Below are 20,657 nucleotides of genomic sequence, written 5' to 3' on the forward strand. Positions count from 1 at the left end.
CCAGATTCCTCAAAATTATCATCCTGCTACAATCAGGATCAGTGGGGCCAACTCAGAGATGGTGATGCACTTTTGAATCCTTCCCAATAATCAATGGTGTGAAACAAGGCTGTGCTCTCCAACCCACTGTAATCACAGTCTTCTTTAGCCCCATGCTCCAAAGGGCCATGGCAGACCTCAATGAAGAAAATGGCATTTACATCTGATATGGTACCAATGGGAGCCTATTCAGTCTAAGGAGAGTGAATGCCCTCACCAAGACCCTAAATCACCAGGTCCCAGAGTTGCTTTCTGCTGAAGATGCCGCCCTCGTTGTTCACACAGGGGCAGCTATGCAGTGCATAGCATCCTGCTTTGCAGAGGCTGCAGACATTCGTGGGCTGGAAGTCAACTTGAAGAAGACAGAAGTTCTCTACCAGCCTGCACCTCAGGAAGATTTCATCATCCCCTCATCACCACAGGTGAATCAGAGCTTAAGTCAGTCCAGCAGTTCAGCTATCTGGGAATGATTTGCAGGACAGGATTTGCAGGAAATAAATACATTATTTCCTTGGATGCCAAGATTGACAGAGATAGGAAAGGCATACAGAGCATTCAGAAGACTTCATAAAAGAGTTTGGAGTAATAAACACCTGAAGAAAAGTACAAAGATCAGTGTCTACAGAGTCATTGTACTGTCTACTCTTTTATATATGGGTCTGAATCATGGGTCATCTACCACCACCACCTGCGACTTCTCGAACACTTCCATCAGTGCTGCCTCTGTACAATCCTAAACATCCACAGGAGTAACTATGTGACCAATGTTCCTGTCCTTGAACAGGCAGGGGTCACCAATATTAAGGCCATGCTACTGAGCACACAGCTGTGTTGGGCAGGGCATGTCTCCAGGATGGAGGATCACCTCCTCCCTACGATTGTGCTCTGTGGTGAACTTGCCACCAGCTGCTGAAACAGAGGAGCCCCAGAGAGGAGATACAAGGACTCCCTGAAACAACCCCTCAGCTTTGGCCATACTGACTGCCAGCAGTGGTCCACAGAGAATCAGTCTGGAGGAGAAAAGACAGAGGAGAAAGAGCTGTGCCTTGGCTGTCCCCTCACAGGAGACTTTCTGCAGGGCCTTTCACAGCCACACTGCTTGTCCCGCATTGGCCTCATCAGCCATCAGTGTGCTTGCAGCAAGCCTGGGGAGAGCCCTTCTTAAATCTTCATTCTCAAAGCCAAACCGTGACTTCACGCAATGCACGTCACTCTTCATTTACAGATCTCTACCTATGGTACTTTTAAATAAAGTTAAAACTGACTACTCATTATGTCAACCACTTCAATACTGCTTTGATGAAAGTTAACAGCTAATGTGGTAAGGTACCATCAGGAAACTCATTTTTACAGACAAGTTAAAATTAAAACCAGATCTCTATGGGCAAGTGGGTTGTTTGGGGTTTTATTTGTTTTTGTTGAAAGCTCCTAAAAACAAACAAAAAACAAACAAAAACCAACCAACCAACCAAAAAACCCAAACAAAGCAATATATCAAATAGTTTCATCCAAATTATGTGCCTTCATGCCAAAGAAACTATTGAAAGTAGATGCTAGGACAAGAACTTTATATGTTGCTTACTAGTATGTACCAAAAAAAAAAATTTTTAAGGGGAAATTCATTAAATAATTGAAAAGTATAAGAACAAGACTCATTATGCAGCACTGAGAATATAATTTAGAAATGGTCTAAAACAAAATAAAACCAAAGGCTATGTCATACTCATGACATACTCATATGTCATGCTACCACACAATTAATGAAAAATCTACTAGTATTGAATCTGGAGCAAAATCTGTTGTTGGACATACACTCAAGAGGAAAAAAAGGGAGTTATCTTACAATAGAATTTCAGGAGAAGAGGGACTGTCAAACTGTACAAATGTTAGAGCTAACAAAAGCAGATGATTACTTCAACATATCTGATCAAATTGCTTTGTAAAACATTGACCTAAGTTGGCTAAGGTACACTAAATGGTAAAAGAAAATTGCATAAGAGATTATGTGTGAAACTGACATACTTCTAAGCTGGTCTTGGAATTAATTCAGCCTTAACTGGGAAACTAATGGCCTTATACACCCTGTATTCCAAGAGGAAATTCACCCCTTTTCCTTCCTTAGACACAGGAGAACGGAGGCAAGTAACTTAACCTCCTAACTTAGATGCTTCAATACCTTTAAAGAAACCTGCCAGACATAATTACATTCCATTTCTATTCTCTGTCTGCAGTGATATCACAAAATTAGCCTAACTCTGAATAGAACTGGACAGTTTCCATTTGCCTCTGAATGGCCACAAGAGCTAGATAATGCATGTGATTTACATACTGATAAATCACAAAAGAATATTTCGTGTATATGTATTTTTCCTTTGCCCAGTGATTATTTCAGTGGAACTAATGAGATCAGCAAAAGAGGATCACAGAAATACACTGTAGTCAGTGCTAAAAAGAAACAAATTTCTCAGCTGCCATAGTCCAACCTGGCATCCAAAACCAGTTCTCAATCAATAAATAATTGTTTCTATCATTATTTTTCATCTGGCAGCTATGCAGGTTGTTTCCTGTGAGTGTCAGGCCTCTCTATGATCTATAATCAGACCTCTATGTAATAATATTACATATTATCACTGGCACCAGTTGATTTTTTAAACAGAAATTAAATAACACCAGTTCAAAGACAACATTCTACCACACCCTATCTTTTCACATTTTCTCCTTTCCACTACAGTACGCAATATGTATTTCAGAAAATAATTCTGAACAGACATAATGCTGTAAATATATTGTGTATGTGTGTGTTCTTGCAAACTAGATTTATAACTACAATTTAAGTCAAGCGTATTAGATTATTTTTAAGACAGTTTCCCTTTTCCAGGACAGAGGAAAAAGTAACTGTAATATACTGAGGAATCTGATCTTTTATACAGGAATGGCTTAAATGGATTCAACTTCTAAGCTTATTATTTCCTAAGAGAAAAATATATCGGACTGTACAGATAAGGTTGTGGATACAAGAGAGTAGATGGTTTCAGTATTACTATTAAGGACCAAACTAAGGTGAATTACTGTTTTCTGTGCAAACTAAACTGATTTTTACTCATTAACTAATTAACTAATTTTAATTATTAATTAATTTTTACATTAATATCAAGGGTAATGAAGATACTATAACCAGAGCAGGCAAGAATCCAAGTCCTGGAAATCTGAAGAATGATAAAGCAGTTGGGTGTACTCAGTTTGAAAACATGCACTGCTAATATAGACATGGGTTTCTTCTTTTGAACCCTTAAATCTGTTAAGTGTCTGAGGTCCTCCTCTTTCATGTCAAAAATTCTAAGCAGCAGACAGGAGTGCATTTAACTATTCATTTTCAGATATGTAAGACTTAAATAATAGAAAAGGATAATGTTAGTGCTTTGAAGACTTACTCCTTAAATTCCACTTCTAGTTTAAAAAAAAAAAGATATCCTAAGTATCTGTTGTTCTAGGTACAAATGCTCTAGTGGAGGCAACAGTCCCTGCTCTGAACCTGCAAATATTAGGCACAATAATGAAACGTTGTCATGAACAAGTCAGAACAAACATAAGGAAAAGTTTTTTCGCTATGAGAGTGACAGAGCACTGGAACAGGCTCCCAAGTGAGGCTGTGGAGGTGTTCCTGTGTGACCTGCAGTAAGTGATCCTGCCCTGGAGGAGGGTTGGACTCAACTCTTTACTGTTATAGTCTTAGTGTAGTGGTACAACCTCAGGATGCTCCTGGGACGGCACTGTAAGATTATTGCCTGAAGTTTTCACATTAAATATGCTATTTTATTTTAACCAGAAATATTTACATCCCTACTTCAGGTTCAACCCAAGGTCTCTTTTCTATATTTTTCTCTTACATCTTCTGTTCTATATTTAACTATGCTCGCCAGCTATTGGCATATATCCTTAAGTACTTCAAATATTTAACTGAATCACAAAATCAGAGCGTAGTCTAGTTTGGAAGAGACCTTAAAGGTCACCTAGTTCCAACCTCCTTGATATGGACGTGGGCACCTCCCAACAAAAAAGGTTGCTCAAAGCCCCATCCAACCTGGCCTAGGACACTTCCAGGGAGAGGGCATCCACAACTTCCCTGGGCAATGCGTGCCAGTGTCTCATCACCCTAAGACTAATTTCTTCTAATATCTAACCTAAATCTACTCCCTTACAGCTTAAAACCATTTCCTTTTGTCCTATCACTTTTAGCAAGTCCCTCCCTTGATTTCCTGGAGCCCCTTCAGGCACTTGAAGGCTGCTATAAAGTCTCCCCTGAGCCTTCTCCAGGCTGAACTTACCCAACTTTCTCAGCCTGTCTCTCTAGGAGAGGTGCTCAGATTATCTTTGTGGTCCTCCTCTGGACTCATTACAAGAGCTCCATGTAATTCTTGTATTGGGTGCTGCAGAACTGGACACAGTACTCCAGGTGGGTTCTCGTACGAACAGAGTAGAGAAGGAGAATAAGCTCCCTTGACCTTCTGGCCACACTTCTTCTGATGCAGTCCGGGATACTGTTGGCTTTCTGGGTTCCACGTGCACACTGCTGGTTCACGTTGAGCTTTTCACCAACTATTATTTTTGACATATGACTAGACTTACAGGGAGATACTTGCTACCTGGATACACAGCAAGTATTGTTTTGGCATTACTAAAGTGGCATGCTTAAGTTGGAAAGCAAAATACACAAGTCCCAGCTTTGCCAACAATTATATCTAAGCTTCATTTTCATCATATAAGCAGTCCAAATTCCTTTGTAGGATTACTCATCTGCTCAAAATCAAACATCTTTATTGCAGAATTATTGCTTCATTTTATAATAATTTGTTTCTTTGTTGTGGCTTTTGATAATGTATTTTCAGTTTTACACAAAACTGTCTTCTAATTCCATATCACTGTAAGAAATGGTCAATTTTCAAATCATATGGGACATTTCATTCCTGAAGCTTTTAAAGTATTTTAATGTTATTACTGTAACTTATAATGTGTTTAATAATGGGATTTTAAATAAAACAATCTCTTTTATTTATAATAGTTAAAAACATAGTAGGGACCATTTAAAGGAATTGTCCTCATTAACAGAGCAGACATGACAATGCATATCTGTTCATTTCTGTTCTGTTTTACACTCCCTGGATTACAAAAATCTCTTGGTTTTCAGTCTGGTAATGTTAACAAATGGCCAGAGTGCATGGCCTGTACTGATTGCCTTACTAAAGAAAATAATTACGTCACCTGACAATATGCCCAGCCTCATGTTGTTATTCCTACATTTTTCCTAGTCCCACACCTATTTCTGTTGTGTTGTCATTTTGGATCAGTTCGCTGCCTTTAGATCAGTGCACTGCACCTTACAATTTATATATTTTCCTTCCTAAACATTAATAAAAATGAAGTAATTTTTGAAATATATTTTAAACAAGACCTTCAGCTACCATCATTAACTGCTGCAAGAGTACCTTGCTGATTTACATGCAGCAATGACAATATTCACTCTACTGTTCAGAGAGGACTCTGAGAGAGGTAAGAAAATCCCAAGTTCTTCCAGGGAAAACTGTGGACTAACTTGCCTTTCTGCTAACAGACCATACCCCATTTCCATTCTATCCATGTCTAAAAGTAAAGCAAAATAATGCTATATACATAAAATTGAAAAGTTGCTCATCAGTTGATGCTGGGATAATTGTGCAGCTTGCAGTTCTGTACACTCAGTGGACTGAAAATGTTGTCTCCTCAACTTTGACTGAGTGGTATAAATGAGGTAAGATATCTCTTGTTCATTATCAGAGGATAAAGTCTTAGGTCAATGTTAAAAGTTAGTTACATTTATCTACTTTAATAAGTTAAATTTATTCACTTTGAAAAGATATTAAAAATATCCCTGTGGCACCTAAGGAGAAAATCCCTGTGTGCTCTGAAATGGTGCTCTAGCAATGATGTAACTGAGAAAATGCATTTAAGAAAAAGTGCTTATTCCTACAGTGAGTCTCCAAGACTCAGTATGAACATTGGAGACCAAATGTCATGTTTCAGTTTTCCTATAAATATTCAAGATAAAGTAAGACTGGGCTGGGGAGGAATAAATGACAGTGAAATGATGAAAACAGGGAGAACTTACCATGCCAATCACATTAATTCATTCTACCACAACAACAGCAGAGATTATCCAGAGATGCTAGTTAGAATCCATTTATGAAGGGGTTTGAGTACTCATCCAAATCATAAACAACTTAATATACTTCATATGGTTTATTCCTTAAAATCTGAACACTCTAACAAATCCTCAATTACTTTTCATAAATCCGCTTAAGTCTTTTTATCATGATACACACTCAGTGAATGTCATTCTGAAGTTTTATACCAAACTTCTTATCATATTTGAGTGCTTCCCATCAATGACTGTTACTAATGCAACAATACCAATCTTTTTAGTCATTCTCAGTATTATATATGAACACTATACTAGTAAAACATTATAAAACTTTGTAGGGTCAATATTTTCCAGAATTTTCCAGGAACAGTATGTTCATAAGTGGTTCTTTTAAAAAGACAACAAAAAGAGAGCTATTACATCTCTCCCCTTAAAAAGGATGCTGATTTATTTTAAAGATTATTACTGCATCGTCAGAAGAAAGAAGGTTTCAAAATAAAGTTATTTTATCAGAAAATACAGTTACATTCCCTCTCCCTCTTAAAAATAGCAAATCAAGATAAGGCAATAAATTGTATCTGAAAAAATACCAACCTGTGATCAACTTGCTGCTGATTCTGTATTTCATGGCAATATCCTATGACCTCTGTAGCAAAATGATATTCAGAATTATGCATTAAGCAAGTCTGTGCTCTGTTTCAATGAAGATCTGTAAATTGTGTTGAGATTCAACATTACATTTTGATGTTTATAAATCAGACTCTCGCAGAGATATCACCAGAATATATCCCAGACAGGTGTCTTGTAAAACAAATTATAAAAACCTCACTGATTGAAAGTGGCTATTTCTTCACCACAGTGCTACCAAGACACAGCTGTTCTTTTATTTATCAGATTTGAAATGTAGTAGTTTTAGACCAGTAACTGATCTGCATTTCTTTTAGTCATAACATATGGTCACTTGTTCAGAACTTACAATATGTCTAAAAATGTCAGCTATAAGAAGGCAAAGAGTGATATACTTTTTTTTTCATAGAATCTGCTGAGTTGAAAGGCATCCATCAGGATCATCAAGTCCAACTCCGGTCCCTGTGCAGGGCACTCTAGAATCACACCATGCGCCTCAGAGCATCATCCAAATGATATTTGTGACCAACAAAAAAGACTGAACTGTGCCATTATGTTCTGTGCTGGTTGTGATTTGTTAAGTTTTAATATTGAACCTATCATTTAATAGGAAAACAGTGCATTGGATATGACACATTCTAATTCATAAATATAAGGTACATAGTGAGGTTCATATCTGATATGCCTCATATTTTCATTATCTGTAACAGAAAATAATAAAGAAGAAAACTTCATAGACAAATGAAAAATATTACAAGTGCAGTAGCATATCCAATAAATATTCCATCTGTCATGAGTGACCATGAACTTCTACTAGTTGAACACTTCACTGTCCCTACAGATATGATAATTAAGTCACAACTGTTAGAGCTACTTACCCTTAATAGACGAACACTTGAAAGTACTGCATGTTGGGCTGCTATGGGATAAACACTTAGGTGAACCAAATTCAAATAGAAGAAAACAAATAGTCTCAAAAAAAACAGCTATTAGGAAACCTGGAAACAAGTGAACAAATAAAAGTAGACCAAAACTGATTAGAGGAGACTTAGATTGGTTGTTGGGAACAAGTTCTTTTCCATGAGTGTAGTGGAAAAACAGAACAGGTTGCCCAAGGAGGTAGCTGAGGCCTCATCCATGGAGATATTCAGTGTGAGGCTTGACAAGGCTCTGAGCAACCTGATCCAGGTGAGGATGTCCTGGCTTGCTGAAGGGGATTGGACCAGATGACTTTTAGAGGTTCCTTTCAACCCAAAATATTCTGTGAAATCAGGATTTTATGATTCTATTAATTTTGTTTGTTTGTTTACACAAAACATCTGTCATGGTATCTGAAATTGTATAAGCAAGTGCATGTATATGTAAATACATGCAAACAATAGTTAGCAAATATATCAGAATTTTGCAATAGTCATAACTATATGTAGTAATTTTATGCATTGCTAGTCCAATTAATATGGGAGTTATTAGAATAAACTCCCATATTAATGGGAGTTAAAATTAAAAAAATTTTAAATATTGCCTCAAAGACTCACTTTTTAAGATTTTTATTATATAACTGTATAATCATGGTGCTATTTTGTGTCACTCTAAAAGGGTTATAAATGTAAATCTATTAAGCAATTTGACTTTATGGGATTTAAAGTTTCATAACTTTAATATCAAACCTATATAAGGTTGAAATAATTTTTCTCCACTACTTTGAGGAGATCCATGAATTTTGTTTAAATATATTCATGAGACAACACTGAAATTTAAACTGTGGTTTCACATCAGTTTTGCTGACTGGGGAGAAGTAACATTCCAAAAGGAATCTTCAAGATCCAGAAAATGCTTTTCCCTATGTTCCACAGTATAATGTTTCAACTGGCTTCTGTAAAATACTTTTCACTTTCAACATTTGGTTTGTGTGTGGTTTGGATATTTGGGGTTTTTTAAATTTTTGTGAGGCAATCCAGTTTTGCCATTGTTAAGGTTTCAAAAATTCAAAGTTTAAAGGAGTTAAAAAACCAGCCATGCTGTGACACTAGCTGTGCCACTACGAAAAACTGGGAGGTTCCATTTTCAAATTTGTTTCACTGGCATTATCAAGCAACAATCTATTCATAAGTAATATTTCATCTAATAGCTTGATCTCAGTCCCTGGGATTTTAACAAAAACAAGCAGTTACATGAGATGGAGCTTGCATTCACAGACAAAAGCAGCACAAAAAATTTGGAAATATTGGAACTATTGAAATATCCCGAGGCCCTAGTACCAGAAAGTGTAATTGTAAAATGCAAGCTTAGAACTCATAAAAAGTCTATATAACTGGCAGGTTGCTGCCACTATCTATCTTCCTTTGTCTGTGCCCTTTAACAAAGAACTGTGAAAGACCAACACTATTAAGAAGGAATACTTAATGGGTGACAGTACTTTCATTTGTGCAGGATGGGAGCTGAATGTTTCCCACAGATATTCACATGATAAATTATATAAAAAAATGTTCTCATGGTTTCTTCTTAGAGGATTTGATAAATATCTACGCAGTGCACATAAAAATACCTATACAGGTGGAACACTGTGTGGTAAGTGAAGAATGAATGCACAATGGATGTATGGGGAATGAAGAATAGTTACAATGTCATGATTTAAAAGACAGAAAGAAGGAAAATTCAAATTACATCTTTGCTGTAGAAACTTTGCAGTCCATTTAGATCCTAACAGGAGTAGTGGGAGGTTAGGAATAAACTGAGAAGAACAGAAGGAAATAAAATATTTAATACAATGAATTGAGAAGTCTGGAACATGGAAACTGGGCACATACATCTGCTCTTTTATACAAAGAAAGTGAAGAACATGTCCACTTACAAATGAGTTGTGTTACTGCCTTTTAAATATGAAAGAAAAGAAATTATGGTAGTGTCAATTGCACAAGGCAGATGCTATGTTTAACAGACAAATAGGAAGATACTGTCAAGTCTTTACTTGGAAAGACTCTGCCTATGTTCAAGACCTACAGTACAAAAACACTTTTCAGAGAAACTGGCAGGAAAATACCAAATAGGTTTCTAGGGACTCTGAAATAAATGTGACTCCTAACTTATAGATCACTGGCATCCATTACATATTATTAAAACTGTAGCATAACTGGCATAAGGAGCAGCAGACATCCCAGCGAAAGAAATCGTAATTGCCTTTTGGCTACAGCAATGAAGTGTCAGTGGCAAAAGTCAATAAATTTGAACAAGTTTTGGGGTCTATAGTGGTATAAGAATTAATCTGTTCCGTATGGTAGAACTCAAAGGAAGGTAAGTGGATCATACAACCTATTCTTCCCTGCAGAGATATGTTCAGAATCAAAGGAATCAAAGCCTAGCCTGCAATCAGTATCTCATTTGTGTGCTGGTTTTGACTGGATTAATTTTCTTTTTTCCGTGTTAACTTGTATGGGGATATGGAATTTGTGATGGAAAGTGTTGCTAATACAGAGATCTTTTTGTTATTGCTGAGCAGTGCTCACACAGAGCCAAGGCCTTTTCTGCTCCTCACACCACCCCACCAGTGAGTGGGCAGGAGGTGCACAAAAAGCTGGGAGGGGATATGGCTGGGACAACTGACCCCAACTGAACAAAGGGATATCCCAGACCATATGATGTTGTGCTCAGCATATAAAGATGGAGGAAGAAGGAAGGGGGGGATGTTTGGAGTGAGGGTGTTTGTTTTCCCAAGTAACTGTTAGTGTGAGGTGGCTCTGCTTTCCTGGAGATGGCTGAACAGCTGCCTGACGATGGGAGGTAGGGAGCAAACTCCTTATTTTGCTTTGTCTGCACATGGAGCTTTTGCTTTATCTATTAAACTGTCTTTTTCTCACTTCTGATTCTCCCCATCCCACCAGGGGGAAGTGAGCAAGAAGCTGTGTGGTGCTTAGTTGCTAAAGCACAAAAAAAATTTCTTTTGTTGATTCAGTGTCAAATTTTATCATAAATATGCAAAAAAAAAACAAAAAACCCCAAGACTTCTCATAGTTTGGTCTCTATCCTTATAGTGCCTTATAGAATGACAAATGAGTAAACAATGTTTAATCAAAGTATTTGCATTATGTCAAGATTTCAGCAGAAAGTACTTCTCCCTTTCCTGAGATTGATTATCCACATTTCCAGGCACATAAATTTTTGAATATTCGTAGAACTGGATTGTGAGGCATCTATAGTTCTACAGTAATACTTCAAAAGTGTTTTTCAATGCTGAATATTATTTCATGAAATATCTTTTTTTCACAGAAATGTCAAACACTTGAGAAAAGAAATAATTCACAGCTTTCCAGAGGAACACTTCACATTTCCTCATAGAGATCTTTTAGAAAAATACTTGAGTTCTATGTAGTATGGGAAAGAATTCCAAAATATTTCAGTCAGTAGGATTCAAACATGAAAAATTAGTGGGTTTGAAACATCCATGCCTACTATTGTAAAGTTCTTGCAACAATACTACTTAAGCCATTGACCATTTAAAAGAATGCTATGAATTTAAATTATGGCTCAACTACAAAACATCGAAACCAGATAACAGGTGTCTTTCAATTTATAGATACCTTGAACATTTCCTAATAGATTATGCATGTGAAAAGGACAATGAAAAAAATATACTTGTTTTACCTAATCTCTCCCCTTTTGCAATTCACAACACAGATAAATAGACTAAATAAACCGTTCGGTAAGATAGAAACAATTCAGAATTTTTCATCCTGGACTTTTGGGGGCTGGACTCTTTTCCCCTCAGCATTTTAATAGAAAGCTGGTCTTCTAATAAATGAATAAGATCTAAGTCTTGACTTTGAATAATCAGATCTCCTAGAATATTGCTGTCTTCCTTTATAATATCATCTAAATCTGAATGGGAAAAGTGACATTCAAATCAATAGGATGAAGGACTGCTAGGAACCTGTAAAATGAATGTTGGCTTTTTTTCTAAAACTAATTTTCATTTCTTCCTTCCTTCCTTCCTTCCTTCCTTCCTTCCTTCCTTCCTTCCTTCCTTCCTTCCTTCCTTCCTTCCTTCCTTCCTTCCTTCCTTCCTTCCTTCCTTCCTTCCTTCCTTCCTTCCTTCCTTCCTTCCTTCCTTCCTTCCTTCCTTCCTTCCTTCCTTCCTTCCTTCCTTCCTTCCTTCCTTCCTTCCTTCCTTCCTTCCTTCCTTCCTTCCTTCCTTCCTCTCTTCCTCTCTTCCTTCCTTCCTTCCTCTCTTCCTCTCTTCCTCTCTTCCTCTCTTCCTCTCTTCCTCCCTTCCTTCCTTCCTTCCTCTCTTCCTCTCTTCCTCTCTTCCTCTCTTCCTCTCTTCCTCCCTTCCTGCCTTCCTGCCTCCCTTCCTGCCTTCCTGCCTTCCTGCTTTCCCACCTTCCTTCTTGCCTTCCTGCCTTCTTTCCTCTTTTCCTCTCTTCTTTCCTCTCTTCTTTCCTCCCATCTTCCTTCCTCCCTTTTCCCCTCTCTTTTCCATCCATCCCTTCTTTGCATCCCTTCTTTCCCTGTTTCCTGTATTTTCAAAGATGTCTTGAAATCCTTACTCTCTACTTCTAACCTCTCCAGTGATGCCACTTTTGTCCAGGAGACAACATATTCGTGGAGCTAATACTGAATTGCTGCAGTGCTCACTCTGATACTTCTGCAAAATCCATGTGGGTGGAAATCTACTTCTGCCTAAAGCATCACTGACTTCATGGAACGACAAAGCTGTAACATGCTAAGCAAAACAGAAGCATTGCCAATGTACATTATCTCCTGAGGCTTTCTGAAAAATTAAGAAAAACCTGGTTTCTGAGCTTCGTTTGTAATAAATGAGGCTTATAAGCTTTATTTTCTTGATCTGGGTTAATGGAGAACCAAATGCATAGATTCACCCCTGCATTTGCTTGCAAGGCGTTTGTAGCCCTAGGCTGCCCTAATTCTATACAATGTTGTAAGAAATAGTTGTTTTCAGTACTTTGAAGTTCTGAGAACCAAATAAAGTAACTTGTAGGATGAGTCAGAAACACACAGATTCTTCAAAAGGTACCATTTCATTGCATAGAACAACATATTTTTATTTTTCTAATTTTTACATCGAATGCAACAGTCTCTATTACAACGCTTGAAGACTTTGAAGCAGATTAAGCCCCTTGCAAGAATGTACTCCTGCAGTAACATTAAATTACCACAATTAATTTGCAAAGCACCTGCTAGTTGATATATTTATGTTCTAGGTCCTTTTAGCCTGCTGTGATTACCAGTTGTCTTTATAGGACAATATGACTTCTTCCCACCATGTTCTTCCAGAATTTGAGATAAAATCTTACCAAGAGAAATAATAGATCTTATGTAATTTTCTTAAAATCTGGAAAGATGTATACATAGTTCTTTTAAAATTAATACACAGAAATAATAATAAGGTACATCAGCAAGAAAAATACTAGTTAAAAAATATTAAAAAAAAAATTTGATTGAATCACATTTTAGACCACTGGTTGAGTTCCTGCTGTGTAGCACAGAATTTTCTATACAGAGAAACCTGTAATAAAGAATTTTAAATACCAAGAATGGAAAGCTTCAATTCAAGTAGAAAAATGGCATAATGGCTTTTCTCGTTATAATTAAAATGAGTTTTGTTCAACCCACTGCCCAGAGTCCATGTAATTATCACCTGAAATAATATTTCAATAGACTAGAACTACATAATAAAACTTCTATACCCTGATAATTAAAAAGGTCAAATGTGACTTCTGTAGCATGGAAAAAGTATTGTTTAGATACATCCCTAGTAAGACTGAAATCAAACCAAGGAAAATAATCAGCAATAGAACCACTTATTTTATATATTTTGTTTTCTATGTAAAAAAAAAATCTATATTGCATAGATATTGTCATAATTGCATGTACTTAAATAAAAAAAAAAATGACAATAGAAGAAAAATGAAACTAAACAACATTTTTCAATAACAAGACTTTTTTTCCTATCTGTACTGTACTTCAGAATGTATACAAATTAATTTCACATAAAAATGGAAAATGTTGATGCTAGCTATGGCAGATAAACTGAATAAACTTGCTTTTTGTCTTATACTTTGAAGGCACACTCTTACATTATCAAATAAGTTCATGTTATTCATCTGCTGTCTATCTCATCATTCTTTGATGACTCCTTTAAGAAATCCTTTTCTTGCATGAGTACCTTCCATTTTGAAGGGGAGCTATTTTCCCCAAAATTAAAAATCTGACCCAATACCATGGATGCTTGCTCATTTCCACATACATGGATTAACCACTGATGTTTTTTAGAATCTGAGTCAAAAATATCACCCTGGTCCTCAGGTATATTTCATAAAAGCCATCTTAAATTAGTTTTAGGTGGTAATTTTTTTAAATACTGTAACATTTAGTCCATTCAAAATCATATTCTTTATCTTGAGTCCAGTAGCAAGTGAATGTATGTACTCCTAGAGTTCAAAGCTGCTGATGCCTGATTATTATTGCATGGAGGTACTGAATAAAGTTACGTCTGCTATATAGTCCTGGGTAATTTTATGGAGTTCAAGTAGCACTCTGATAATGAACTAGTAACTCCATTAAGAAGAAAAAAGGGCTTTCACCTATTTGGAGAAGCACAATACATTCACTTTTATATTTTTCAAAGACTTTTAAATTCTTTTACCCTTTTCTATGGGGAAAAAAGTTTAGTCCATCTTCTCAATACTAGAAAACCAACATCTGCATATATGTGACTGAACTGTAATTGGGGTCAGGGATGCTATAAAATGATCTGGAAAGTAAGACCATTAGGGGACTATGAGAGGAGCTTATGCATTCAGTATGGAACAAGAGAAAAAAAAAAAAAGAGAGAAAATATATACCCACAAGATGAAAAAGTGTGATACAGGGATTCTATGACAAGGGTTATATACTTCTGTTACTGAACTTCCAGTAACACAGAGTGATACAAATCTATAGCCAGCTGCATTTAGGTTACATATTTTTAGGGCAGTTTGTGTGTGAAGTTCTCTGTATTAATGCACCACACAGTGAAATGAACCAAAGACCATTTAAAAATTTTCACTAGATAAGCAAATGCAATCCAGTAAAGACATCTGACAGATCCATTTTTAAATGAACCAAGACCAGTGGTTCCTTGGTTCACAATGAAGGAGGATGGACAAGGTACCTATCTCTCATCTCAAATTATATCATCTTATTTCCCATGTAAAATCTGACCTAATTCTTATTTATGACCAATAATAATAGTGAAATACAAAGTAAAAAAAAAATTTAAAAATATTGAAAGTTGTCTCACTTATTTTGTAAGTTCTGAAAGAAAAACTTTAGGTGGTACAAAAGGATGAACACTATAAAATAGATATAGATAGAATATACTGAGAATATACTGATAGATATGTACTGATAGATAGGAGATACTGAGGGTGAACATAGCCACAATGCATCTCTTATCCTCATTGTCTTTCAAATTCCAATTTCCTCTCCTCTGCTGTCTAGATCCTGGTAGCATGGATATTCAGTTCCTGGTGGTTTTGAAAGACCTCAAGACTAGAATTTAGTAGTATATATCTCATAAGAAACCAAAGGCTTTTTTCCGAGGCCCAGGTTAAAGAACAAAACTCTGAGTGACAAACTGTAAGGGGAAACCTAATCAGCAAAGTTAAGTGAGCAACCTAACCTCAGTCATTGAGTAACTGAAGTCTGAGAAGGGATTATTTCTGTAAGCCAAATTTCTGAAAAATTAGGCCTCCTCTATCCACTCCTACATATCCACTTACTGAGGTGTGTGAAAATAAAAAATCCCTTTTGGATTTTAAAAGCTTTACACTGCATAGCTGATGTTTTCAAAAGTGAAAAAGTCAGTGAGTTTCACACTGACACAAGAGCCAGTCTTGCCCCTACTCAAGGAGAGCAGTAAACTCTAACCTTGGCTTGCAGATTTCTGTGAAATTCTGAGATTGACCAAGCAGCAGAACATTAAAAACATAAAATTGACACTGGTGTCAATGAATTGGGGTAAAATTCTTATCAAAATGTTATGTTGTCTGAGGACTGTTACCTCCACATTGTTACTGCTCGTGGCCACAGGATCAATGACCTGGAGAAATGAGGTTGTAAGTGCACCCTTACAAAGCAATCCTAGGAAGTTAGTAGCCCAGCCATAGGCTCTGTGTTACTACAACCATTAAATGAAGTCAATATTTATAACAATGGCAGTGTACATCCGTCTCCCTACCACTAGCAGAAAAAATTTGACGACTGCTAAAGATATAGAAGAAATTTACATTCTCACTGAAAAAATTAGGTGAATTTAGTATTAGGTAATTTAGTATTTGTGGAGGGAAGTGCTTCCTGAAAAGTAGCAGGCATATTTTAGAAATTTCCAGTATGTAATAGGGGATAATATACAGGTATTTTTAGTCATTTTAATTAATCTGTCTAAACTCCGGCTCCCAAAAAGTGCAAATAATATGAATCTTCTTGAATACTCAGCATTCAGTACCTTTTATAAAAATAATATCTTTTAAATTACATCAGAACACGTATTAGTAAAAATGAAAGCATTTTCCAATGAAACAAAACAGAAAGCAATGACATAGCACGATTTCTTCAAATCAGCAAAAGATTCAAATCACCAACAGCAATGTCATGGAGTGCTCTGAAGAATTACGTAAGAATGTAAGCACTATGAATGGAAAACTACCATTAAAAAAATGCCTAATCCTTTTTAAAAGCCACTCTTTTTGTGCACTTTTAAGAACATCTTGCCTAAGGAAATATGTTTGTTTCATTCTCCAGGGATTTTTTTATCAGAATAGAATGAAAAGTTAAATGCCTCATCTATTTGTTTTTTGTTATTTTTCCCAACACTGGTAGACAGACCTGAGCTGGCTCTGAGTGGAAACAAGAGTTTAAGCTGTTTCTTGTTTATCACAAACATTATTTATAAGGCACTCATCTAAACCTCAGACACAGAAGGTGGGTGGGCATGTCTTGCATCTTGTCAAAATGCCACACACTGTCAACTGCATGATGTCTCGTGTTTTGTGAAGGAATGGATCACATACCTGAAACCAGAACATTCTATCCTGACAGTTCAGCTGAGAAGAATATCTGTGAACTGATTGCTGCTATCACAGCATCTGCTTTGAACACATGCAAACACACACAGAGGAAAGAGGAAAAGCTGTAGGACTAACCTGCAGGCATGACCTGAGCCATATGATGACTTATGCCTGCTTCTCCAGGAAATGGCCTGAACTGAAATGCCAATTAAAGAATATTCATCCCAGGGGTTATTAGCTAATAAAATGTCCTCAAGGTATTCTATACTTTTAGCCTGTAAAATTGATCAGATGTGTAAAGTACTGGCAACACTGAGCATTTGAAAATCAGGATTAAGTCCTTGAAATATCACATGTTAATCTAATTTTTAGCAAAATGCTCCTTTTTTTTGTTGTTGCATGATATTTGAGGATATCGTAAGTTCTTCAAGATTCCTTCTGCAGCCACGAGGAAGTGGGAAATCTGCTGTACATTCATATTTTTGAGAGAGAGCTGTGTTTACGACATCATTTTATGATTCCAGGAGAAAGGGTCCAATCCCAACTACTTCACGTTCCTTCTGCATAGTAAGTTACCACTGAATTATTTTAAATTGGGCTTTTATAAATCTATATTAAAATCACCTTTTCCTAATATCTTTTTCAGTGATTCTTTGTGTGACCTTAAGCCCTTTCATTTCTGTCTGCAACACTATCTTCTCTTTAGTTAAGAAGCATTTTCTCATAGATCCTGAATCTTACAGTACAGGCAGAATTTTTCTCATCTCTACAATAAAGCTGCCTGTCTTTAATATTTTTAAAGCCATTTTAAAATATTAATTTTCATAATCAAGCATAATTGCTGGCCTGCTGCCTTTGCCTTTTATCAAAGTACTTACCATGTATTGCACCTTTGCTTTTATTTTTTCAGCGTGGGCAGACTGACAGAAGCTGTTCTTTAAGAAAGGCTCTATATTGATGCCAAATAGATTTCCATCTTGACATTACATTTCCTATATTTTTTTCCTTATCAACAGTTATTTTCATCTTGCCTGCCCTTTTTACTCTAGTCCTGGAACGCTTGTTTCTCTCACTACATATTATTCAGTCTTACATATAGTTGGACATATTTTATTTACATGGATAAAACATGGATGTTTTTAATGCTGCTGGCTACTGTTTTTCAGGTTGCTGAGTAATGATTCTTCACATTCATTCTAAAACTACTTTTTCTGTACTAATAAAGAAAGAGAAAAAAGGGAATTTGTGTGTTTTAAAAACACTTCCATTCACTAAACTGAATGGGAGAGATTAACTAACATGGATAGAAACTTGCAATTAGAATAGAAAGAAGTTCTGACAAAAAATTCTCAGCTTTACCAGAGGAACATGAGAATTTTTAAAATATTCTGTGATGTTCAAATTGCCCCACAGGCAGAAGTGAATTTAAACATTACCACAGACAAATCATTGAGTTGCAAGATCTTTGCAACTTATTTAGAAAATGAGTGCCAGTGACTCCAAAGTCATCAGAGGCACTGATTGTGTAGAAACTCTTACCATGTCCATTTTTACCTTTCACTGCAAAACTTGAGTAACAGACACACAAGGTTGATGACAATGGTACTTCCTTCCAGTTTCTTATTTTTCATAGTTGAAACTCTAACAGAACAAGTATATTTTTACACAAAATGCATTTTTAGATTTCTTTGAGGATTTTTTTTTTAATTTTCTTTCACATATGTTGTTATTAACCAATTACTGAGCCAAGCAATATAGCTATGGAGAAAACAAAAAGACTTTTCTCATCTAGTTTCATAAATTCCTGTAGAGGCTGGTTTGTGTCTGGTCTTCAATGACCTTAAGAGGCTTGGTCTTCAGTTTTGTTCCATTTTTTACATCAGCAAAATAAAAAGTTTCTCATTTATCTCAGAGCAGCACATGGGTAATATTCTACACAGAGGTGGATAACAACCAGGGTTCCTCAGGAGTCCATTCTGGGACCTGTCCTATTTTTTGAGATCAGTGACAGCAATGGAGGGGGCAATGGGCACTGGAGCCTCTGATCAGCCTGGCAGAGGCACCAGTTTGGGTCACACGGACGGTACTACCCAGAGCAGAGCTGTGACCCAAACAGCTCTGGAGGGGCTGGAGGAGTGGGACAATGGGGGATGTCAGGGAGTGTCAGCGTGGGCAGGGAGATGGAGTTAGGCTTTTCTCTATGGTGACCAGTGATAGGACAAGGGGTAATGGGTGTAAGTTGGAGCATAGGAGGTTCAAGTTGAATATCAGAAAGAATTTTTTTACTGTAAGGGTGACAGAGCCCTGGAACAGGCTGCCCAGGGGGGTTGTGGAGTTTCCTTCACTGGAGACATTCAAAACCCGCCTGGACACGTTCCTAGGCGATGTACTCTAGGGGGCCCTGCTCTGGCAGGGGGGGTTGGACTAGATGATCTTTCGAGGTCCCTTCCAACCCCTAGGATTCTATGATTCTATGATTCTATGATTCTATGTATGGATTCAGCAATGACAAATGCCAAGTCATTCACCTGAGCAGGAACTGCTGCTGGCAACAGTATTGGCTGGGGGCTGCCTGCATCATCCTTACCTTCTAGAACAAGAAATATTAAGCTGAGGAAGACCATCTTATCCTTCTGGTTACTCAGCTCATTTCAATGAGCAGAATGAAGCTTTAATAATTTCAGTATTACACTGGAAAAAAAATTAGGAAACAGAGTTTACATCTACTTACAGAGGTAACAAAAACACTTGTTACAAATAAAAAAATAAACAAACAAAAAAAGAAGGTTTTGAGTACACATCCTTCTAATAAAATAAAAAATAAATTTCATATTTCCCTACAAACAGAGGGGGGTTTATATCTAGAGCCCATCCTACTAGCAAAAATGTAATGCTGCTTAAATATTATTCCATTTTGGAAATAAAGCAAAATATTATCTACTAAGCCAAAATACAGCATTTTGGAATAACATGTCATTTCTCTAAAATTTGTAAAACAAATCCTGAAAGGATTTATTACACATATTAATTATTACAGAGAGCAAGTCTTTTGTTCCCTGTATTTGCTCAGGGATTTGTAAACTTAGCACTGAGACATTAAGACAGCACTGAATCTTTAACAGAAATTTTACATAAATTATTCATAAATACAGTATGAAACTCCACACAGGTACAGCCTTTGTGGGACTGAAATCTAAAGACACAGTAACTACATCAAACTACCAGCTGGACACCTCAAGGGCTGGCTAGGAAGGCAGGGAAAAGTATTTATAGTTTGCCAATGGAAGCCAATCAGCCAGTGCTGCTTTACATTTTACCTGGGTATGAGGCAATCATACTATGTCACAGCTCAAAACCAAGTGAAAAACACTCTGTGCCACCAAAACCCTTCTTTTATCATCTTAAGTGTAAGAAAAATATGGCAAAGCCAGGCATCAGTACATTTTATAGTGTGTAGATAAAGGGACCCATTAACACTTTTTTTTTCCATTACTTCCTGCACTGATCTGGATGCTTTTTTGAAAGCCATGAGGTCTTGAATTCTCCCTGTTTCATTTTAACTAATAGTAAAATACCACTTATAAAATACATATATATATATCAAACTGGATAAATTATTGTTTTGTAGTTAGGCCTTTTGTCAATCAACAGAAAAAAAACCTCAAGGAAATTAGAGTTGTATTTTTTTCCAGTGTTACTGCTAATGCCAGAGAGAAAGAGTTTAACCAATAGAAAATTAATAGTTATTTTTT

Source organism: Heliangelus exortis, chromosome 3 (assembly GCF_036169615.1).
Source record: "Heliangelus exortis chromosome 3, bHelExo1.hap1, whole genome shotgun sequence".
Classification (NCBI taxonomy): domain Eukaryota; kingdom Metazoa; phylum Chordata; class Aves; order Apodiformes; family Trochilidae; genus Heliangelus; species Heliangelus exortis.